General features: G+C 49.3%; 1 protein-coding gene across 2 annotated transcripts in view; it reads left to right on the plus strand.

Annotated features, from left to right (window-relative positions):
• Positions 1-3,579: 3,579 nt before the first annotated feature.
• The window catches only part of GRIK4 (glutamate ionotropic receptor kainate type subunit 4), a 179,357-nt gene continuing 158,427 nt past the window's right edge, over positions 3,580-24,509 (plus strand). For both annotated transcript variants that reach the window (XR_008975372.1, XM_057433308.1), the window contains exon 1: positions 3,580-3,644. The gene's annotated coding sequence lies outside the window, so the exon portion shown is untranslated. The remainder of the gene's footprint in view (positions 3,645-24,509) is intronic.

Below are 24,509 nucleotides of genomic sequence, written 5' to 3' on the forward strand. Positions count from 1 at the left end.
ACGCAGTAGCTAAGGGAATGTGTTGCTTTCAAAAGTGGGAATAAGCAGAAGCGTAAGGATGGAGGCTGCTGAGAGGCAGGATATGGCCTAGAAAGGAACGAATGAGTGCCCAACTGTTGGTTTGAGCCAGGAATTTGGGTGAATGTGGGCATATCGCTGCATTTCAAGTTAAAAGGATTGCTGTGATTGTGGCAGCCGCTGTTTCAATGTCTGTAGTGCCAGCGTGGTAGCAGGGCTCCCACATCTCTGGGAAGCAGGCCTGTAAGGCAAGTCATCTCTGCATTCCTGGCTGCAGAACCAAGCAAGGCAGTGCCATTCCTGACTTCATTATAGCCTGTATCCTGCAACCACGTACGTGCCTGCTGCAGCGGAGCGGGGGGGAGTGAGACAACACAGTGTGTGGAGCATCCTCTTCAGATGGGGCTACCAGCATCCACCCATGGCCTTACATCAGGATTGCAGATACCATTTCTGACTCGAGCTCGTCTTCAATTCACACACATTTTCTTTTGCATGAAAAAGAAAGCAAACAAACTGTTCCACAAAATGTTCCTTATTTATCTAAGTCATCCTACTAACTTCTTTGAGCCATCTAAATATCTATATATAATTAGATGGGCTTTTTTATGTAACTGCCACAAGACAGTTACTCCGCTAACCGGTTCCTTCAAAGCTGTTCTTATCTATAAAATTATCTAATTTGGACATCTTCTATTACCAACAGAAAGTGGTTATGAACCTTGAAGGAAAAATCTGCCACACGCAGAATAGATTCATTTCTTTATATTTCAGTCAAATGAGAAATCTTGCCTTGTGCAGTGTCTTTTCTCCCCAGAAATCTCTTAGTACTCCATGCATTTGACTGACTCTTTCTTACAGTGGTAACTGTTATTTACTGTTCTGCTGAAATACGGCCACCTATGAAGATAAATGTAGCAGTTGTTTAAATGATTCACGACTCAACTTCACGTCAGGTTGAGATCAGAGCCCCTCTTAGTGCAACTGAGAGGGAAAAGATAATGTAATTGCTCAGATATATCTAATGCCGCGAGGCAAGCGCTGTGGTTACTGATGGTGGCTATTTCCCCCAGATGTTTGGATCTGGAGACGTTACATTATTCCGTGGAACAAACAGTCTGTTGTTAGGGAAAAAGGGGGCAGCCTGATCCATATGCATCACTGCAGGCTTTATTATACTCTGCATGGGCACAGCTAGCAAAGCGGCCGGTGGGGAAAGCGTGGGTTTGGTCTGGAATGAGCTGGACCTGCAATAGTGCAGCTCTCTGTTTTGAGCTGCTCTTTTGGACAGGTAAGTCCTTTTCTGGGACCGTCTCATTTTCCCTTAGGAAAGGCCTTGCCTGACCTAAGAGAGCATCTTCACAGTGGCTACCAGAGAATGAGCTTTCTGGTGCAGTCCTGAACTCCCTGGAGGGACAGGCGCTGCCTCTCTGGCTTTCTGATGTATCAGTGTCCCTTCCCTGTCCTTCTGTGCCCTGGGGAGTAAGCAGGATCCCAAACCTCCTCTAATCTTTACATGCAGAGTCTTGCAACAACAATAGTTCCTTCCACGAACAGGATTTTCTAGGCCATCCGACTCCCTTCCTTTTGCAGGCAACCGGGTTGGATACCCTCATTCATAAAATGACCAAACTCTATTCGAAATCCAGTTGGATGGCTTCCCTCTCCCCCGTCTCCCCACATAACACTTTGTGGCAGAAGGCAGTTTCAAACCTCTCCTCTTACGGTTGGAATCCCTTTTATTTCCAAACAGGATTTATCTGCAGACAGTTTCTATCCCGTTTGTTCTTTCCCTGAATTATCTCAAACGCAAAGATGCCAACAGCTTTTAAACGAAACACAACTGCCTCAGAAGCTGGGGAAGGCAAATGAAGCTGGAAATAATGGGAATCCAGCTATCCTTGCTCAGACTTAGCGGTGAGACTTGCAGCAGGACAGCTTGAGCTTTTCAAGAGCAGAAGGAGAGGGGAAAGGGAACCTCTCCAAAGGCAGGAGATGGCTGAGTCAAGAGGAGGATGCAGCATCCATCGGGACCGTGCTTGCCAGGGATGCACAGAGGGAGCCCTGCCTGGCTCAGGTAAGAGGCAGATTCCGTCAGTCTCCCACTGCTGGCGCTCGCACAGGGGCTGCTTTTGGTCCAGAAGCAATCCCAGCCCTGGCAGGTAAACCTGTGTGCTCCTGTCTCTCAGAACCCATTGCTCTGCCCATGCTCATCTGTGAGCATGGAGCCCTGTTCCACGCAGCGCTGCGCTGCAGCCCAGGCAGTTGTGAACCGGGACCTTGAGGGCCACAGTCATGGATCTCCAAGCAAATGCAGCCCAGACATAGGGAAATGCTCTTCTATCCTGAGGATAATAAATGCTTGGAATGGCCTGGCGGGCACGGTCACTGGTGCAAAGGCCCAGGGATCATTCGCAGAGCCATTGGCTTGTAGCTGTTGTCCTATGGGAAATGATGTGCGAAAGGGATGAGCTCAAAGCACCCTGTGCCTGTTACCTATGTATCTTATGAGTAATTTGTCTCTGAAGCAGAGGCGTTTCACTTTTTTTCTGCTGTGAGGCGGATTCTTTTCCTCCAGCTTATTTCTTCTCAGCAGGAGGGGAAGATGAATTCCTGTCAAGGAGTAGTTCATTGCTCCTAATGCAAGAGTCCAATTAATTGATGGTTTACAAGCTTTGCTTTGCTCGCTCTTGAAAACAAACAGGAAAACAAAACTGCAGCGTAGCAGAGATGGCTGGAGCATTACAGCCTACAGGGACACCATGGCTTAGGAAGCTGGCCGCCTGCTGCTGCATTTCCCAGCCTTGCACTAGACGACAGGTCCTGTTCGTCCCACTCCTACCAGTTTCCCAGTGCTGGCTGATGTCTCTTAGCCAGCATTGTGTTACTGTGCAGGGCACAAGGAGGAGATTAACGTTGAACATGAAGATTTTAGGAGCCCTGGGCAAAAGTGTCCTTTCCAAGCAGTGAAGAAGGAGAGGACGCAAAGGGAGAGGTCAGGGCTGTGGCTAAGAGCAGGGAGTGCTAAGCAGCTCAGGATTTGGGATGTGTGGGGAGAGAAGGCACAGCCTTTCCCTCTCGGCAGTGCTCAGCCTTAGGAGAACCGGTCACTTTGGAAGCAACAGTTCCAGTACCCCACTGCTCCCTGCCCTCCTGACCCCCTCCTCAGTCCCCTCCCCTTCCTGCATCCCTCTGCTCCCTCCATCCTGGTTTCTGCCCCGTTTCCTGCCATCCTCACTCTGCCCTCCTTCGATCTCCGTTCTCCAGCCCCTACTTCCTGCCCTCCATCCCACCCTCCATCCCACCTCCTGCCCTCACAATCCACCTCCATCCCACCTCCTGCCCTCCCATCCCACCTCCATCCCACCTCCTGCCCTCACAATCCACCTCCATCCCACCTCCTGCCCTCCCATCCCACCTCCCACCTCCCTCCATCCCGCCCCGCTCCACGCTGCCCCGCACGCCCGCGGGGGGGCCCCCGCTCCGCTCACCCCCTTCCCGCGCCGCCGTGCCCCGGCAGCCGCCCCTGCAGTTCCCCCGCTCGCCGCTGGGGGCCCGACGCCGCCGCCGCCGCGGTCGGAACGGGGCCGGAGCAGCCGCTGGCAGAGCCGCGCCGCCCAGCCCAGGTAGGAGCCGCCGCGGGGAGGGAGGACCGGGCACGGTGGGGGATGAAGGGGCGGCGGGGACCCAGAGCACCGCTCCCCGCTGTGGAGGCGCCGGCCGCGGTCCCCGTCCGTCCCCCCGTTCCCCCCCGCCCCTCGCGGGATGCCCGGGCCCGGGATGCGCCGCTCGCCCGCCGCTGCGGAGCCGGGAGGCGCTGGGAGCCCCGGGCAAGGCTCGGAGCGGGGGGCGAAGCGGAGCCGGACGCGCCCATGCTTGCCGGCGGCAGCAGCCCCGTTCGCCCCGGTTACGGCAGCACTTGGTGAAGGACTTTGTTACCAGCCCTTGTGTGTGTGTGTGTGGAGGGGGGGGGATGTTGGTGGCCGCAGTGTGTTTAGCGTAGGAAGAGTTGCAAAATGTCGTGTTCCCCCTTTCGGGAGAGCTGAAGTTCACGGAGTGCGGGGAATGGGGGGCTCTGTGTGACTGCAACTCCTCTGGGTTACCTAGGAACGGTCCCCGGGATGTCTCCAGCGTGCGGTGGACACCGGGAGCGGGGCTGGCTGGAATGGATGCTCCCCGGGTACTTGCGTGTTGCTGTATTCTCAGCCTGCGTGCGACAGGCATAGGCAGGGGGGGGAGATGGTGTTGAAGTGAGATTTTTCTCAGGCTTCGGATTGGAAAGAAAAGGTTCATTGTTCTGGAATGCGTTTCGCTGGAGTTGTGCTCGTGAATAATTTGTCTTGGGATACATGAGGTACTTGTATGCGCAGACGTGCAGGTTTGATGCTGGCGGAGACTCCTTTAATGAGCAAGCAGTGTCGATTCTGGGCAGTGGGGGGAAACTCCATGCGGCAGCCTCTTCCTAGGCCCAACTTTATTCTGTGTTGTTGATGCTTAAACTCCGGCATAGCCTGCAGCTCTGGGAGCTCTGCGTACAGCAGAGATGCTGTGAGCGTTACTCAGCTCTCATCCCCCATCAGGCTTTTTCCTTTCCCAGGTGTGAGACCCCGAGGTTGTGACCCTGGGGAAGTTAATTCAGCCCGCACGGGGGCTGTTTCGTCTCCCACACGTGTGGCCTTTGCAGCGTGGTGCTGCTTCCCGGAGGAGCCGAAGCTGCTCCCCGCTTCCCCGGGGGCCTTCCGCTAGCGGGAGATGCCGAGGGGATGGCTCACTCTGCCACCGCATCCTGGGCACCGTTCCTGCCCGAGCGCTGCTGGGCACTGGCTGTCCCACGCCGCGCCAGCGGGAGGTTCCTCTGCTCGCCCCCAGCAGGACCCAGTCCCTTTGTCTCTCTGAAGCCTTTCCTCCGAGGAGCCGCATCCCGGCTGGATGTGACCGCCGCAGTTAGCCGGGAGCACAGCGTTCCCTGCTTCCCTGGACAGGCAGCCGAGGCTCTACAGCATCGGAGAGCGAGCGAGCGAGCAAGCAAGCATCCCCATGGAGTCGCTGGTGCTCCCGTAGAGCTGCCGGCAGCAGCTCCTGCCACAGGCTCCTGGGCTCTACATAGGACGTGTGTGCTCGCAGGTAGGAGATGATGTTCTAACGGTGCTTTTCTGCCGTGGCTTGCTTTAGTCTGCGTTTTGCATAGGGGTAGAAGTGTGCTCTGTGGAAGCAATCTGCAGAGAGGCTCCCACCGTGCCAAGGCATTTAAAAAGTGCCTTGGTGCAAGTCTGCTTTAGTGTTTATGCATATTAGCATGTGTATTTGAAGGGAACCATCTGGGTAGAGAAATATATGGTAAGCGGCTGAACCTTTCCCCGTTGGTTTCCATTTCGGGGATGGGTCTCATTAGCAGAGTCAGAAGTCGGGAAGTTGCTGCGTGGCTCTGTCTGGTTTGCAGGTGCTGCTTTCCCCACACCTGCCGTGAATTAACACCCTAAAGTGAGACACCTGTACCTGGGTTGTGGGCAAGGGGGAGCTGACAGCCTGTGCTGAGCAGGAAGAGGGCTTCAGAGTGTGATAGAGCTGATGGGAATGCTCTTTAAATGGCAGTTTGTTTTAACCCCTTAAGGGCTGGCTCCTGCGGAGATGATGTGTGTGCTCTAGGTGATGGGAGCAGCGTGAGCCCCAAATGAAGGGCTGTGGGCAGGCCAGTGGGTTTCCCAGAGTGGGAAGAGGCTGATGGAGGCATCAGCATCTCCTTGAGAAGAGTCACCTGTGAAAGGTTGGCTCTGAAAGGGGGTTTAGGGCAGCTGCCAGCGAGTGAGAGACCCACGGAGACGGTGCTGATGCTGTCTGCAAGTTTCTTGCTGGAGATTTCTTTTGCAAGCTGTGCAAGGAGGAGAAGCCAAGCAGTCATGTGGGCTGGCAAAGACCTAACTGCTCGGGTGCCAAGGAGCATGCAGCAATCTGTGGGTGAATGGCAAACGATTCGAGGGAGCTGGTCCTCAGAGAGCTCATCAAAGGCACAGCAAGGAGGTGCTGCCTCCAAACTGGCTATACTGGAAGCTACGTTTGGTCAGGAAATCCCATCTCCAGCGCAGGGGAGCGTGCTCACGCTGATTCCTTTGCTTGCTGCAAAGCGAGTGAACTTACAGCTCACCCGGGACTTGGGGAAGATCCTCAGGTGCTGACTGATCGCATGAGTTCTGATGGGCAAGCATCCGTCTGCAGTGTAGGATCTCTGCTTTGACCACGCTGGCTTAGGTAATGCTTTCTCTGGGAGCAGCAGCTGGTTTTCCACGTGAGATGAGGCCTTGGTCTCCTTTGCTGGGAGAGGAGCTGTGTGGTTTTGCTGGCTGTGCATGCGGAGCGAGAGCCTGTCCATGCGGGAGGGTGGGCTTCCATGGCAGAAAGGGGGAAAAGCAGGGGAGAGGAGGAGAAGTGATGAAGGAGCAGGTACATGCTTAGACTCAGACATCACTGGGCCGTATGGACAGAGATACAGAGCAGCACCTAAGAAACTTTGATTTCTTTAACAATTGCTTAAGCTCTATTCTGTATTCAGCCTGCACTAAGCATCTGCAGATGTCTTGCCCTTTTTAAAGGCTTGCTGATGAGCCTGGGTTTTGGATATTGATTCTTTCTGACTTTGAGGGGGAAGATCTTCATGCCCAGGACTTGCTAGGGTCAGATTTGATTTATTTTTCATGCTTTAGGTGGCAAAAGGTGAGACAAAAGTTTTGCAAGCCTTCTCAGAACTGTTTTTCTGCCCTGAACGAGAGGCTTCGAAGACAGCATACATAAGGCTGAAGTATCTTTTAATACAGGGAACATCTTGCTGTGTGTGAATAGGAAGGAACACCCTGATAACTCCCCATAGTAACTTTTTGCCTGATGCACGGGACATGGCTTGGAAGGATAATCAGTGCTGTTAATCCAACAGTGCTTTTTGTGGCCTTTGTTCTGTGCCTGTGGAAGGCTTGGTGTGCTGCTGGGGGTGGATGGGGCAGTTTTAACGAAGGTGCAGCAAAACACAGTGAGGACCAGCTCAAACAGGATCATTTCCATGTTGGTCGACAGCGAGTAGCAGATGGGTAGAGCAGAGATCACAAACCTCAACCAGTTCAAAAGCTATCAGGGCAGTAAACCCAGGAATGTTTCCTGTACCTTGAAATGCTCACCTAGTGTCTATAGGAGCTAATGTAAATGAACTGAGCCTGGGCCTCCTTGGGTGCTTTTCAGCCACGTTTCTGCAGGTGCTGTGCAAGAGAGGGGAGAAAGGAGGCTCAGCTGTGATTTATCACCGCTCTCCTGCCACCAGCTTCTCTATGACTAAGCCAAATGAGGTGAGCTCGACACAGGACCTCGGTGTCTGCTCGTTGCTCTGCCTCTGTGGGAGACCTTGCTGGAGCTGGGAAAAGCCTCCCCGTGCTCCTGGATGCAGTGCAGCATCAGCAATGTTGTGTAGGTGGTGTCCGGCACAGCCAGGCAACTGCAGGATGCTGAAATGGGCAGCAGTAGTGAATGGAGGCTCCCTGAACCCCAGCATGTAGGAGAAGCTGTGGCAGAGAGAAGCACTGGCTGAAGGAAAAGTGATTTCCTTGTACCAGCATGTTGAGGAAATCCTTCCCCCCATTTGCAGTAAATTAGCAGTGATTGAACTGTTTAAAGAGCAAATAATGACCAAAGGGAAAAAAACCTGGGTGTTGTAAATGAGTGGGACTGGGGATGGTTCATCTGAGAGCCCTGAAGTAAATAAAGTGTGAAATAGAACCAGCTGTTAACATGGAAGGGATGGTCCCTCCTCTTCCTCCTTGCTGGGAAGTTACCCCAGAGGAACTGAAGCGGTCAAAAGGAGCTGCCAGATACAGCAGGAGTTTTACCATGCAATGCCTTTACAGAAACCAAATCTGAGGGTAGGTGAGTTTTGCTTCTGTTCTATGCTAGGTGGGGGGGTGCTAATTATCACAGATAATGGGTCTGGAATGGATGGGTCTAACCTTGGGGGGTTAAATCACCATAGCTTATATGGGGAAGATGAGTAGGGAAGCCTGCCTTCCTAATGCTACTTGCAGCTTGGCAGGGTAATGAAATAGGCACTGGAAATGTACCTCATTTATTTGGATTTTTCATTAGACTCACCTGAAAGGGACTATTTTGGGAAATAAATAGCTATAGGGTAAGGGGCAGAGTTCAGTGCCAGCTTTCCTAGTTAAGCTGTGGAAAATAGAAGTGTAATGGAGGGGTGCTGATCAGAGCATAGATAGGTGGTTATGTGAAGGCTCCTCACACTGGGGCTAGGCTTATTTATTCTCTTTAATGATTTGGAGGTGGAAGCAGATCAGAGCTGAGTTAGAGGGAGTGAGAACAGAAAGGGTTTGCTTTAGCTGCTGAACATTTGGAAGGATTAAGAGACAAGGCTGATGGATCTGAGCGTGCCGGTGGTTCGGCCACTGTAGTCAGGGTATAACTCAGAGCTGAGCATGACAAGCACATGAAAAGGTAAAACACAAGCACATCTTTTCCTAATGATGTAGCCAAAGGGCTTCTGTGGGATTCCATAGGAGAGCATGCAGGGGTGTGATCTGTGTGCCCCTGATGAGGACTTGTGGTTGTGTGGGCAAAGGGGAGCCATGGGAGGTGCAGGTGGGCTGTGTGGTCCAGGGGATCTGTGGAAGGGGTGTTTGCAGTGATGGAGCAGGGACAGTCAGCTCTTCCCAAAGCCTCTTGTGTTGGGTTAGGGATTCAGTGCTGCTGGAGCAGGAGCTGTGGGCATCCAGATAGTGCTGCATCCAGCTGGGCTTTATGGTGGATTATGGGGAACTGTGCTGAGTCCTGGTGACTGCCCCCCCCGGGTTTTCCAAGGGGATGGATACCATCTTACTGAAGGAAGAAGGGAGCTGAGATGTAAGCTGTCCATCTGCATGAGTGGATGGACACATCCTCCGTGCCTCTTACCCAGAGACTTGGGAAGTGTTGGAAGGGGAGTGTTACTGTTTGATGCTGTCTCACGGTGGTGGCAGGGGGATCAGAGAGCCCAGAGGGTTCCTGTTCCTGCTCGATTGCAAAGCCCTAAGCCAGGTCTTGGTCAGGTGGCAGGGGAACTATTCTGACCATCCTTTACATGGAAGCAGCTGCATAATACATGCCCAAGCAGTGTCTTAACTGAGCACCCGGTGAGCCATCCAGCACGAGGGGGATTTTCATCTCTGCCGAGATCTCCCGGCTTCAAAGCTTGTGGAATTTATTTGCATCCTTCATGAGCGAGAGAGCCTGGCACACATTTCTTTTCCCTTATTCTCTCTGTTCCTCTCCCCCCCCTCCTTCCCCACTCGCTTTTCAGTTTGTTTATTTGGTTAGCTCAGCATCAGCACAATGATGTGGAAATAAAGCAAAGGAGCTTCGTCTTGGCTTTATTGCGTATGCATAAATGGGAGAGATAGATCATCGTGGCAATCCCGAGCTGGGCTACAGTTAATGGAAATTCTTCTGTGACCTTATAAACCCTGCTTTGCAAGGGTTTGTAATGAGTCTGCAGGAATTCATTCTGGGCACAAACAAGTCATCTGAGGTCTTAGACCCCGGGAGCACACGGTAATAATAATACTCATTTCCCACCCACTCTGGCATGTGCTCAGCTCCTGAAAGGTTTTGCTGTATTTAAGAAGCAGGTTTTTTCCTTTCTGGGATCATCATATATTGTATGTCGGGGGGGGGGGGGGGGATGATGGCTGGTGGGGAACAGCTCTTTCTGTGCATCCTAATGCCAGTTCACCTGCATCCCTTGGGAGCATCACGGTGGGTGCTTCCCATGGCTATGGATGAACTGTGTGATCGCACCTCAGCTGATTCAGCACAAAGTCAGCTCTTTCTCCATGGTAGTGGCTCCTCACCCTCACTCCCCTTCCTACACGGACATCTGAATCGGGTAGCAAAGCTAGTATGGGATGGGTTGTTAAACATCACTGCCATGTTTTCTATTGCCTTCATGTTTGCTTGTAACTTTTCTGTGGAAACCAAGGGTTTTGGGGTGCAGTGACAGAAGTTGATGTTTTTCTGAATGAAGTGAGGTTTTTAATGCCTCTCTGGCCCTGCTCTGAGTGGTTGCAATGCTCCTTGTCACTGATGTTTGAGTCTGTAGTGGGATTCATGTTGGGCATCAACCCCGTGCTTTCTCTTTATAGAATATGATGAAGCAGCAAATTGTTGTGTCTGATAGAGTCGTTCTTAATGTGGCTCACCTCAGGTGAAGAGGCAAGAAACGGAGCCATGGGCAGAGCCTGGCTGCAAACACACTAGTGCACTGAAACCACTGATCTGCAAGCTGTTAGATGTGCCAAACCTGCTTTTTTTCACCCCAAAATAGCTTGATCAAAAGGTATTTCGCTCTACCCACACTCACTATTTGCCGTTGTTTTCTTGTTTGGTCTCGGCTTGTTTTCTGTTTCTGCTCCACCTTGTGTGTGATCCGGTAACACCTGGTGTTAAAAGATAGTATGTGTGCATGGGCAGCTTTGAAAGCAGGCTATCACATCTCTGTTTAAGCTGAAAAATGTTTGGGGCAGAGACTGTGCTAATGTTCACAGAGCATCTGGTCCTCTCCAGGTCCAATTCATCACTGTCTTGCGCTCTGCATTATTGTTCACACCAAGGGAAAGTGGGTGTGAAGCTGGAATAATAATGTTTCACACTTGCTTTGCATTGGTTTTGATATCCAGCAGCAATGTTAGCCTATCAGAGAAGGGGCAAGGAAATGGAGCAGTTGGAAGCTGAAAACAGTCTACAAAGAACACATTCATTCCCCTTACTGAGAACATGACCGCTGTGATTGATCCTCTATCAATGGCAAACTTAAACAGCAAGAGGGGATTTTCAGGTTCTAACTTTAAGGGTTCAAATTATCACTCAGGAAGTAGGAGGTGAGGGCAGCAGCAGAACCCTGTGCCCATGATAATGGCAGCTATCACGTAATGGTTCCCCCAAAGTCAATCTTCTGCTGTACAGGTTGTCCAAATGCAACTCCTAGTCGGGCAGCGGTGGTAATCTGAATGTGGGAGAGCCCTGAACACCATGTCTGTCGTACAAAATGCCTTGCTCACTTAAAAAGGGGTTGGTGGGAATACTAGTTGTTAAATGATGTCGCTTCTTTAATGAAACCTAATGGAAAGAATGCAATGCTGCGTGGCCTATCTGAAGTTTTGTGTTTGGGAAACAGGGCCTTTAGGTACCATTACTATGGACTTCTCAAGGGTCTTTAAAGGAGACGTATCTTCCTGTGATTTAGACTGACATGCCTTTTGTTCTGTTCCTGCCGAGTGTTAAATAAGATTTAAGTCTCCTCAGTCACTCTTTAGTTATTGAAGAGCATCCCAGCCAACACAAACGCAAACAGAACTGTCTGGATGTTTGTTTATGCAACAGATCATTAGAAAGTCTGCAGGAAAAATAAATGTTCTGGTTCTCTTAGATAATTAATCTGCATTTTAAGGATTGTCTGAAGACGTATTTGCAAGCTAGTCCATTGAGCTGCTGCTCATCGAGTCCATAATCCCCAGATTTAATAGTCCCTAAGAATGTATTTCCAGAATACACAGTGAACAGTTGAGAAATCTGCACCTTTTTTGTCTTAAGATGTCAGTGCTTGCACATTTGCTGGGACGAATTTCTTTCTTGGTGCAAAAGCAGTTGGTGTTAGCATCCGACTGGTAAGGCTGGGGATAGGGAGAGAGAAAGGTTCTTAATGCAGACCCCTGGGTCCTGATCCCTTCAAATGCTGGATGAGTTTGCAGTTTCTATCTGGCATCAGATATGGCATGAATCTGCAATGTGCTGGCAAGCATTGCCCAAAGCACACCTCGGGGCTGGCTCCGGCTCCTTGTCCTGTGTGGGTCAGAGGCACGATGATGGCTCTAGGAGGAGGATCTCAGCTATGTCTTGAGCTGCATCTGAACCAGCACTGTGTGGCAGGGGTAGTTCTGTTGGAAGGGGTGTGAAATGCTGTAGTCCTTGTGTGGTAGATGGTTTCTGGCAGGAGCCTGGAGTGCAGATACCCTGGCACTGCCTGGCTGTGGTTGATGGAGCTGGTTTGGCTCCCAGGAGCTGGCTTTACTGCAGGTTTGGGACCTGCAGCTGTGTCGGGGCAATGAATGGCCTGTTCTGCCTGGGATCCTGACAGCAGGAAGCTCACATATGGGATGGTGAACCAAGCTCTGGTTTTGAGGTGTCTGCAGCATGACCTGTGTTATCTGAGCCAGGGTAAGCCGTGTTCCGGTGCTGTGACAAACGTGAGGGTTTGAGAAAGAGCATGAAGTGCAGTCAGGTTGTTTTGTAGTGGGAACTGGTAAATGTACAGACAGCTCTTGCAGCATCACTGGCATGTGATAATTTACTAATCCACATTAAGGAGAGTAGGGAGTAAAACCACACTTTGGGAGAGGAACCCCTGGGAGCTGCCATGCCAAGCTGAGAAGCTGAAGCTTAATTTCATTATCTTATCAATAGCTAGCTGGTCTTGTGGTGTGGCTTCTCAGGAGTGCTAATGCTATCTTTGGCTGTCTAAGCAAAGAAATAATGAATACAGGTAGGGAGATCATTGTGTGCAGCCGCGGTATCTGTACCTTTAAAATGATGTTGGCAAACTGGTGGGAGATAAGAGCCACAGGGATGGTGTGAAGTCTCAAACATGCTGGAGACAGAACTGAAGCTCAATCTGTTCTTTTTAACTAAGATAAGGTTAAGGGGTGTTTTGATTACTGTCTGTAAGTACTTAACCAGACGAAGGGACCTCTGCTAGCCAAAAGTACGGAGGCAGGATGTGGGTCTGCGTCTGGATGCTCCAGCTAGATAAATTCAGATGAGAGAAAGGCATGTTTTATTTTTGTACAGCTTTATATTTAAGGAGAGGAGCAAATTACCCAGGACTTGGTACTTTGGCTGTTTCTAAATTGGAATGATGCATCTTGCAGAGTTCTTTTAGGTCAGCTTGCCGGCTGTGGAGTTGCACGGAAACAAAGGATGCTGCAACTACGAATCCCTTATGCCACCACCTGGGCCATGTTCAGCAAACTCAGGGAGAGAGATTAAGAGGTATCATTACCATTCAGGTGGTGGCTGGTGTGTTAATTAGGGCACAGGGTATGCTTAGGAGGGTTACTTTCACCTAATACCCAGCTCCTTGCCAAAGCTGCAGAGCAGGGTAGGAGTGGGAAGGAGCAATGGCAAGAAAACGCAGTGGCATGTTGCACTTTAAACGTGTTGCACCTTAAACGTGTTGCTCCAAGCCCCGTCCAACCTGGCCTTGGACATTTCCAGCAGCCTATCATCCTGCAGCCTTGTCTTGTCTCCTTCTGTCCCTTTGACTTGGCCCTTTGCAGAATCAAAGGGGTATTTCCTCTCCCATGGTGGCATCTGAATTTCTCTCTTTCAACGTCTGATGTTGGTGCGTTGAAGAAAACTAAATTAGGGTGGTATCAGTACAAAGGAGCTTGCCATTAGCAAAAGCACGTTTTGCTTAAGTTAGTAATATTGTAACTGTTAATTGAGTGTTCATTGATTGCCTGTCACCACATTGATGTCATCTGTTACTCTCCATTCAGGAGGGTGGCCTAGCACTGATGAAGTAGTACAGCAGCTCTTGCACTGCTTAACTGTCTTGACTGTTTGTTGTTATTCCCCCAGTGATTCCATTTTAACAGTGGTATAATTAGCATCCTCTCCTCCTTTTTGGAGTGATCTCAGCCTGCAGTGCCATTCTTGTTCTCTCCCAAGTCTGTTTAATGCATCTATTCTTCAGGGGTTTTAAGTGGCCTGAGATAAAGAATTTAAGCAGGGGATGTGTTTGAACTCTGCCCAGGAGCTGTTGTCTGCATGGATTTAGGGTCTGAGTTTCCCCAGAAATTGCTTCATTTGTTAGAGGTTCTTTGTTGCTGAAGGTTCAATTATGGAAGTGAATAGTGTTTTATGGGAATGAAGGGGGAACCGAAACCTACATTGCCTATGGCATCTTTCACATAAATGGCTCCTTAGTCAGGTAATCATGGACAAGCCGTCCAGGGTATCTGGTATGTAGCAGTGAGGTTATGTGTGTTCTCATGTAGTGCTTTTCGCTGGGGACTTGTCAAAGCCTTTTCCAGTGCTTCAGTGAAGCCCTTTTCTGCCAGATTTTGCAGGAAAAAATGTTTGTGTTTGGTGGGCTTGAGCACCATTGAAAGATTGATTAACCCTAAGTGAGAGGCTGTGATTTAACGTTTATATAGGGGGGAGGGAAATTAATATTCCTTCTGCCATGCTGAGTATGTTTAAACTTCTGCTTTCAGCTTGTCTGACTTGGAATATCTCCTAACTTGTACAAATGATGGAACAATTTATTTTAGATCATGAGTTATGAGACTATTGCTCATGCACCCAGAACATGACATTCTCAATCACATCTTCATTGCGCTGGTAAGAAAAAAATGATTTCTGTATCTTGACATGCTTATCCTTTGGAGACTGAGTCAATTATCATATTGTGTAAGAATTCACTCTATAGCCCTTAGGTCTCTGGGATTATCATCATGTCAAGAAGAAAATCCTGCAGGTTTTATTCCATTTGTTACAAAGTTGGAGTGAATAGCACTAGTTGATGTCTGCAGGTGGCATTCAGGAATAGGAAAATGACTTAATAAAGGAGTCATGTTAAAATAAATGTTAGAGCCCATTGGGTTCTAGGAAAGAGCTGTCATAGAGAAGCAAACATCCTCAAATAGCCTGCTTTTCAGTGTACAGTCACACGGACAAAACCTTAGAGGGACGGGGGGATTATCTGGTCAGCCTCTCTGCTGACTAATTATTGCACTATGAATGTCACCCTATGACAGCAGTGATGCCACCCTGGGTGGATATGGTAGTGTATGTACATAGTGAGCTTGGGAAGAAACCTGTGGCAGGGAGGTTAAAGCCACAAAGAGAAAACCATTTTAGCATTCATTTTGCCTATCGGTTTTTGGCAGTGTTGAACCTTTAAGCTTCAAGGCCACCAGAACCAGGAACTGGCTTTTCGTCAGGTTAAGATGAAGGCGAAGGTTCTTTTGCAGGCTCCTGAGGTGCAGATCCAGGGCTTTAAGCAATGTGTCAGGAATCATGAGTTGCATGATGGAATCAGCTTTGTCTTGAAGCTCCTTATAGCCCTTAACTGAGGTAATTGATGGGATTTGTGCAGTGGTTTGTGGGGTTCATCCTGCTGCGAACTGTAGCAGTTTGAGTTGTTCTCCTCCCTGTAGACTTGCTGGTTTGGTCGGGGGCATCATACTGGGAGGCCTTTCCTCGGTTCTCTCTGTGTGTAAAGCATGGACAAGACTGCGCTCCTGCAATGTGGCAGATGACAGCGGGTTTGTGCTACAGGAGGTGCAAATGCTGTTCTGACCATACCACTCAAAGCAGTTTTCTCCTCGACTCTATGTTGAGCAAGTTTCCAGTCACAGCAACAAAAATGAGAGTCCCATTCGCAGGCAATGGTGTTAATACAGTGCAGCTGATACGCTCCATTTGCTTGCATAAATGCAGCTCTTAAGGCTGCCACATATGCTAGATAGAGCCTCTACCCCTCACCTGCTTCTTCTTGGAATGGCAATGTTTGGAAGGGATTCCCAAGACGATGGAGATGATGGTTGTATCTATGCATTTGTGCATATGTCAGGGCTAGAAACCCACCATTTCCAAGCTGGTGTGTATAGCAACACTTGAGATGGAGTGCTCCAAATGCCGTTATACAGATGGAATTTGGGAACTATATACCTTGGCTCAAGTGCTCCTGTTTTGGTGGCTTTGTTTATGTGCAGGGTTTTGATTTTCCCATTATTGAGGTTGTTATGTTTTTATAGTGGTGCATTACTCATTGGTTCCTTTTATTCCTTTCAAGTTTGCCAGCCATGACTAATGAGTTTTGCTGCAGCGCTGCTATGGAGTGGAGACTCAAGCCTGGGTTAAGGGGGCTTTTTTCCTTCTCCTTTCCCACCCCCAGGATTTGATACCGAAGAGTTGGTGCTATCAGTGGGAAGTTGTGACTCCTTTCCCCCGCCAACACACACACAACCCAGGAAGGGGTGATTTAGGAGTGCTAATGTGGTGTCTCCGGTTCGGATGTGCATGCTATGGGCTGGTCTTTCTAGACAGATTAATGCATGCCTGGTGAAGTACTGTCCCCGTGTTATATCCTGCGAGTCCCTGGCTGAGGGAGAAGCGTGTTCTCTGGAACTGTTAGGTCTCATGATGGATGGCAGGAAATGTGCTACCTTTTTCCTGGAGCAGCGGCAATGAGGTTTCTAGTTCATTTTGTTTCCATTACTGGGGTGTTGGTGCTTTAATGAAGAGCTCCAATCAGGTAAAGACATCAGCCCGGTGAAGGGATGAACTTCTGTTCAAGTGAGAAGCTGAACCTGTCAGCAATTGGCCTGGCTTAAAGTGTGAGGGTCATTATCTCCCTGAGATAAAGAAGAGGAGGGAAATTAACAGTGCTTTAAATAGGAATCATTCTCCCCTGCTCCTAAAACACAGCTGCTTTCTCTGGACAGCTTTGCCTTCCCTGTCACGGGGGTATTGTTTGTGCAGGAAACCCCTCTTGGTCTGATGGGAGCACTGGAGTAAAGGTGCTTCCCAGTGACCCAGAATCACAATGTATTGAGCTGGCTGAGCGGCAAGCAGCAGCAGCTGGTGTTTTGCTGGAGGTTTTGTATTCAGATGGCAGAGTGGAACATTTTGTGCTAGAGGTACCTTGAGCAGTTGGCTCTGGACTAAAATGTGGGCATTTTCTCCCAGCGGAAGACATTGGATCTCCATTGGGGAAGGAGGAAGATGGACTGTTGTCTGCTCAGCGTTGATGCCCGTGGGCTGGGGAAGATGAGCTAGCAGAAAATGCAGAGGTTTGGAATGCGGTTGGTGCCGCATCCCTCGCCACTGTGCAGAGCCACAAACGCATGGACCACCTTTAGATGAGGGGATTGTCCTTACCCCTTTTCTCCACAGTGGTGTTGCAGCAACACAGAGTGACCTGCCTGGGGCAGACCCCTGAGTTGAACACCTATCTCTTGACCTGTCAGAATTAGCCCTGCTCATCCCATAGCTCTGCAATGCTAACTCCCAGCTCCCTGCTGTAAACACGTAGTCACCGCTCTGAAATTAAGCTCTTGTGCTTGTTTCTTCTGACAGCCTTTGGCTAATTTTGTTTCATTCTTTCCCCCCTGCACTTCCTTCTCTCTGTCTAACGAGAACTGCATAATAGACTTTTAAAGGCCACTTAATGATGCAAACATAAAAGCACAGAGGAGGCATGGTGAGACAAAGCAGGGGAGTGTGCAAAGGGACAGGGAAGATACCAGGCTCATATCTCATCTCTAAGAGCCTCCTGTAGTGCAGGTGAGTGTAGGAGGACCCCACGAGAGCAGGTGATAAACAGTGCCTTGGAGGGCTGTGATTACTGCTTTGCATGTAGCATGCTCCCCCTCGGGTGGCCCTGTGTGCATCCATGCTGTATTCTGGCTATTTAAACTTGCCTGTAATTCAGAGGGATGCTGATTGCCTGGGATCCCAATATGAAGCATTAAATGGTTGGGAAAACCTGAATTCAGTTTTCAACAAACATCTACAGAGCTCATTTTTATCACGGTAGACAAGCTGGGTTCAGTACCACTTGTGGTATGCTTTGGGGTCATGGTGGTTTAGAATCTTGAGTGTTAGGACCAGCGAGTGCTGCAAGTGAATGCTATTTGAGTGGTCCTTCACTCCATCCTCAAAGAACAATGGGTATTCATAACCTCATAATGCTGAGATTTTGGGTCTGGATGGCCCTCTGTCGCCTTCCTTAAGTGTGAATAAATTGGGCTGTGGCAATAGGTAGCTTTGGACAGGCAGCCATTACTTAATTCTGATTAAAACTGGCAAATGCACTTCCTATCCCTAAAAGACCAAGGCAGTGGGAAACAGATTGAGATGCCTTTGTGTAATTAAATGAAGCTGTTGGCTTGTGTACTCGGTGCTCCCACTGAGATGACTGGCTTCTAATTCACTGCCCGTTTATTGTTCACTGCTCTCCAGATTCTCTGCCTGAACTTTGCCCTGTGGGTGGAACTAGTGTTAGCCTTGTTACAGCATCTAAACCCTCTAATTACTGGAGAAATGGCTTGCAGTGGAGGAGAATTATCAAGCCAGCTGCTGCGTATGCGTTGGCTTGGTTTTCCTCCTAGGTGTGGTGTGAATGTGTCTTAATTTAAGCAACAGGGAGCATGTAAGTGTGGCTTGATTAGTGTGTCTGAATGAGGGGTCCGGCAGAATGAGGTGTGCTTGTGTGCCTGCAGGTGTTTTCATGGTGTGTAGCCACTGCTGTCCAAGCGAGCTCCGAATTGGTTTGTATTTGGGGTATTGTTAGTTTGCAACCGGAACGAAGTAACATGGAATATCTTAAAAGGCACGGAGCCACCGGGAGCCCTTAGTGAACCCAAAAAGGCCAAATGATGACAGGGAAAAGTTCTTTATGGGATCTGGGAGCAAAAAGCAGGGAACAAATGGGGACATATGCAAAGGCACAGGATGGGATTGATCAGGGAAGCAGGGCTTGCAAATCATTGCATATGCAGTCCTTAGTATCTCAGGTGATTCGTTAGGGTCTGTTGTCCCATCCTTCTTGGGCTAAGTGCCTGCAAGAAGGAAAAAGAAGGTTGCATGGACTAAAGAGAGATAAAGAAGCCACTCAAAGGGTGTAGCAGCAGTATAAAGTGGTCTGGAAGAATGAAAGGGGGAAGTATTGGAGGCATCTGTCTGGATTCTAGCTACTTGCAGTCAAGCAGTTATTGGCGAGGTGTTTGGTGCTGTGTGTGAAAGCAAGCCTTAGGCACATAAAATGGGGAGGCCAGCTTGCTGCCTGGTTGTCTTTTGCTGTCTGTCTATGAAAGTGATAAGCTTTTGAGTCCCGTGTCCTTGCTTGGAGGCAGAGCCAGCCAAGACATGGTAGAAAGAAGCTGGGTTCCGTGCAGGACCACACTCAGAACTGTCAAAGTGGGCTCTGGCCATGGGGCTGGAGTACAGCTCACGTTGGCAGAGCTGAGTGCATGGAAAGAAGGGGGCATGGAGGTGACAAACAAGGAAGATCTCCATGCATAAGGAGCAGCTGGGAGCAGAGAGGCTGCTCAGCAATTCTGCTTCAGTTACAGGTGTGAGATCGTGCCCGTTTCACGTGCATTGTGGTTACTCAGCTTCCCTTCTCTTTCACTTGCTTCCCACCATGATCCCATTTTCCCCCATCTATTACTTGGTTTAAAAACTAGCTTGTGTTGCCTTGGTCCCGATTGGCGGTTGCTAGGTCCCAGCTATCTGGCACAGCGCTGCTCTCCTCTCCTTCTGGTTTCCCAAGACTACAAGCCAACGTTTCGAAGTTGGGAGCTTAAGGCTGAACTCCAGCATCCACAACTGAGGCGCAGAAATAACCCTTTGAATGCTGCATCTCTGAAGGTAATTGGCTTGTCTGAAACAGAGACGGATGCTTTGGGTACCCAGGTCTGTGTGCTGGGGTCTGCCTTCTCTGTGGTCCGAGCATGAGGAGAAAATGAGGTTGGTGCTTTTAGAGAGTGGCTGTTTCAATTTTAGTTGCCAGTTTGAGACTGTAATAGGCAGAGCTCCTATTTGTGCTTCTGTCTTAGCTGTGCCATATGCATAGGCTTGGATGGCGATACAATGACAGCAGATTTCTGTGCCGGGCTTGCAGAGGGCAGTTCAAACGAGACTGCCCATCAGTTCCGTTCTGTAGTGTTTGAATTATTAAAGCATGGAAACCTGCGGCCATCTCAGCCCAGAACACATGCCCACAGGAATCAAAGAGAAACAGTCTCAAAGAAAGGCAATGAACTCTTCTCAACGGCATCAATCGTGGCAAGAAAAATTGAGGCTGGACACGAGGAAACCTTGTTGAACAGTAAAAATAGTGAGGCGCTAAAATAGATTGCTAAGGGAGTTTGCAGAGCGCCTGTCACTGGAGGTTTGGCAGAACAGATTAGACAAATGACTTGGAAGGATTGAGTTTATTGGGTAGACAGGGGGACTATCAGAGCTCTTCATTTACTCTCTGTTTCCCATCAGTGTCAGGGCAGCCTGAACTGCCCCGTGCCTGGCTGAGGCTGTGCTTAACTTTAACCTTGGCTTGGCACCATCTGGTTCTGGGGTCTGCAGACCCCTGGAGGCAGGGAATTTGGGGTTACTTTGCTCTTTCTGAACCATAACTCTCTGAGCACCGAGAAGTCCGTGCCAAGTACTGACAGTAATACATGGGCAGCAGCCCTGGGCTACTACAAACTTCAGTTTAATTCATAGCTCTGCCAGAGACCTCCCGTGTAACCCTGAGCAAGTCATATTAACCTCTTGAACGTGGGTCAAACTTGAAGCAACACATAGAGGCATCCGTGCTAGGAACTTGTGATGAGTTATGTTCTTTTGCAGTCCACGAATAGCAGAGAGAAAGTGGGAAAGATCTTGACATGTATCCCATGATTCCCGAGAGCAAAAGCAGGACCAGGCTTTATAGTAATTAATTGGTTTTGCACTGTCTCAACACCTCTGCACCCCTTCTTGTGCATGCTTGCGGGTGGTTCTGCTTCTTTCCTTTCAAGCAGTTTCTCATGGAGATCGGGATGGGTTTTAGATGACAACATTATACCGCAAGACTTGCAGGGCCCTGGAAGAAGGAAAAATACCTTTGGAAAATGAAATATTTCTGCCGAAAGCCTGATAAATCTTTTGCTATTTAGGAAGCTGTGGCATTGAAATTGCAGAGCAGGCAGCGAGGGAGCTAAGGCAGGGTGCGTGGCAGGGTTGGCTGGGGCGAGGGAATCAGCAGAGAGACAGAGCTCGTGCGTATTCAGACAAGTCTGAGCCCCGGTATGGCAAGGCTGTGGTTTCGTTTGTGTGTGTAAGGATAATGGCAAGCTCTTAGTATACAATGCTGAGCCTGCTTGTGTCTATAGTTATTATCACTTATGAGTATTTTCCCTTTGCCTGTGGTTTGAGAGTGCTGAGAAGACTGGGGGGGGGGGGGGGGGAGTCACCCATGTATTTGTGCCCTTTCCCTGTCTGTTTTTATCTATGAAATCTCTACCAAGATAAATTGTGGAGTGACTTGAATAGCTGATTGCAGATGGAAAACCAATTTACAAATATATAAGCATGGGGAGAGGGAAAGGAGGGAAATGCATGGGTCGCCCGGTGATCTGCTGAGTGCCGGAGTCTAGTTTAGAGCTTGAGATCTTGTGTGACAGGGTAACTTCTGACTTGGCCTCCCTTTAAAAGGAAAATCACAGGGTGTTTTATTTGATCTGGAGAGACTGCATTCTCTGTCTTAGCAGGCTGTGTTAGCACTCTCAATGTACAAAGCTCAAATTATGCCCTCCCTGTCTAAGAAAACCACTCTGTTCAGCCTTTGCTGGTCTGCTGGATCCCTAAGGCCAGATTTTGCTATATAAAGCAGAAGACATCATTGTGTTTTATTTCAGACTGAAGTACATTCTCGGAGAGATAGCTGATGCATTAACCTGTCAAGCATCCTTCTTGCCGTCATGTTCAGTTGTATGCCTAGGCCCTCAGATGGGGAAAAACCTTTGGGAAACCTGGGTTATAAGCTCTGGGACTGCAGCGAGGGGTAAATAGATGATTTGATCAGGTCAGAGACTCTGATCTGAGACATGAAGCTCTGGCTGGATCCTAAGGGGTGACTTAGAGCAGGGTGGCAAAGTGGCAGCATGGTATTATCCCCATTTCACAGGGGGATGGAGTCGCCGGTCCAGAGTCACTTGAGGTCGTCTGCAGCAGATGCCAGGAGCTGGTTCTGCATCTCCTGGTGCCTCTTTCCTTTTCCTGCTCAGCAGGAGCTCTGGGGGCTGAGCTTATCCCCATGGAGGGACTGAGCACCCCTTACCCATGTCTCCAGCCCTCCGTAGGGTGGTGGCAAGCAGGATGCCAGGCAGCAGTCCCTTCCTTCCCATGAAGCATGGCCTGGCAGCTCCAGTGCCTCGGTTACTCTGGCAACAAACTGCAATCAGACAGCACCAAGTAGCTGAATTCAGCCCCTTGTTCCAGGGAAAATGCTCTCATTGAAGGCGAGCCGGAGCAAAACCCTCCTGCCTTTATTCTGCTGAATGACACCGACATCCATTCGTGCATTTACCAGTTAGTGTGTGTGTGGTGGGGAGCAGGGCAGGAGGTGCCCCACAGAGGGGAACAGTGGGCACAGCCACATCCTAATCGGGGCCACCGAGTCACTCTCCCCATGCCGTGGCCCTGGCGCTTGAGGAAGTCTTGCAAAGCACTTCTCTCCCTGCCCATTTGTCAGCTTACAACAGTATCAAAGGCACTTGCGGCACTGGGGATGTGCTGCTTCTCTGGGATCCAGGGAGCTGCCCAGAATGATAATTGGGTCCTTTTTCATTGGTTTTAAGAAACTAACAGGCTACTGCACAAAGTAATTAACTGGACAGATGGATACAGCAGAATCTGTAAACAATAAGACTGGTTTTGTTCTTTGAAGGCCTTTTCTCAGCAGAAGGGCTCCAAGCTGGGGTTAGCTTTCAGGAAAGCAGGTAAATCAATGAGACTTAAAAACTAATCATCTTGGTAGCTGCAGATGATGCAGGTGTTTGGTGATGGCTGGCCAGAGGATGGAGGGGAAAGCGAAAGGGCCGGGGGTGTGCGCATCACATTGTCTCTGCAGAGCATCCCCTCTCTGTGCACCGTGAAGGGGTAGTCTCTCACCAAACACGTGAAAGGACTGAAAAACTATGTTGCAGTAGCAAATCCCACCCAGGGATGTTACCAATAGCCTGGGACTGTCAGCTCTCTTTCAAGTAGCCTGTAATGAGTGATCAAAAATGCTGGGTTTGGTAGAGTTTGGTTCAAGAGGGAAGGCACGCGTTTCTCCCACGTTTGCTAACCACTCCTTTCAGATGGCTGGGTCTTTCCTGTGCAATGCATCAGGCTTTTCAATTCTTGCTGGTTTAGTTATGTGTGAGGTGTTCTTTGCGTTGAAGAAATGCTGGTCACTTGTTATAGCAGTAGCCTTTCAGTTGATGGCCTGTCAACGTGATACCGAAGGCAAATGAAATACAAAGTAGAGGGCATGGCTGTACGCAAGCAGCTCATGCAGAGCTTGCTTGGGTGCCTCTGGACCGTGCTGCATTGTGCAAGGAGTCTGACCTAAACAAGAGCAAAGTACCAGTGTTGATTTATAACAGGCTTTTCGTTCTGTGTTGCCATCTGTCTGTCCAACAAGACTCGGAGGATGTTGTCCTCCAGCATCAGCATCCCAGGAGATGTGTTCAAAGTTAGGCGAGAAGCCCATTTTCCCTGACAGCTCAGTGTATATCACCAGAACATCTATCCTCCAGATGAAATATTGTAGACACAGGGAAGGAAACTTGCTGCTAACGTGTTCCTGTGCTTCCAGCCAGCAAACAGGTCTTCGGGCTTGTTGGCATTTCCAGTCCCCTGTTCCTGCACGTGGAGGGTTGTGACTATGTCTGTGGTGCTGAGCGAGCATCCCAATACTGGGGACACCTTGCCCCCAAAAGAATGGTTTGGTTTTGGGGGTTGTTTGCTTATTTTATTGCTTTTAGCAGCCTGAGTGTGTTACGGTTATGTCACTAGGGCTGGAACAGTGTGCTTTGTGGCATGGGTGTTATGGTTATGTGTCACAGTAAGCACAAAGTCACTGCGAAGATTCTGATGCTGCACCCAAAGAGAGCATCTCCCTCATCATCTACAGGCTCTTCCTTTAATTAGCGGGCAGGAATTGGGACAAATTGTACCAACTGCCTAAGCGGGGGCATATGGGGAAGGAAATGGCTTAAAATTGGAGTTGCATTAGCATGGCAAGCTTTATTAGGAAGAGAGGGTAAGTAAAACATGAGTCAAGTGGTGTGCGGTGTCTCCTGAATTTGTAATGACCCTTGCCTAGCTGAAAACACCCTCTCCCTGGCAAAGGCAGTGTAAAGCATTCGACAGATCAAACCCTGTCAGGGAAACAAGGAACAACAGCAGGATAACCTTGTCTAAATCATGCTTGGCTAATCAAGTTAACTGTTTTATGGGATTGTGATTAGGGCTTTCAATACATTGATGCCAGAAGCATCTTTCCTATGGTTTGTGCTTCTGGTTTCCTTTTTCTTGTAGCGGTACCTTGTTTTCCTTCCCCTGGGAAGGATTTCTTTTTTCTTTTTAAGATGTTGCACTGAAATAGGTGGTTTTCAGGTTGTTTTTTTTTAATAGGGAAAAAAAAGTCCTGTCTTTCTCCCTTGAAAAAGAGGAGATGTGTTGGGCTGTTGTGCCAGGGATTACATGTTCTCTGCAGAAGCAGGGCAGGGTGAGTAGTGTTAGCATCCCCCTCTTGTCCCATCAGTGGGCTTTGGCTGGGCTCTGGCTGGGCTCCTCTGCTCTGTTGCCAAGTCTCCATGTGAGCAATGGGTTCATCTTCCATGTAACGCAGCATCTGCCTGCAGACC

This window comes from Pezoporus wallicus, unplaced genomic scaffold, assembly GCF_028554395.1.
Source record: "Pezoporus wallicus isolate ANWC-B61680 ecotype Strahan unplaced genomic scaffold, APGP_CSIRO_Pwel_v1 contig_11829, whole genome shotgun sequence".
Classification (NCBI taxonomy): domain Eukaryota; kingdom Metazoa; phylum Chordata; class Aves; order Psittaciformes; family Psittacidae; genus Pezoporus; species Pezoporus wallicus.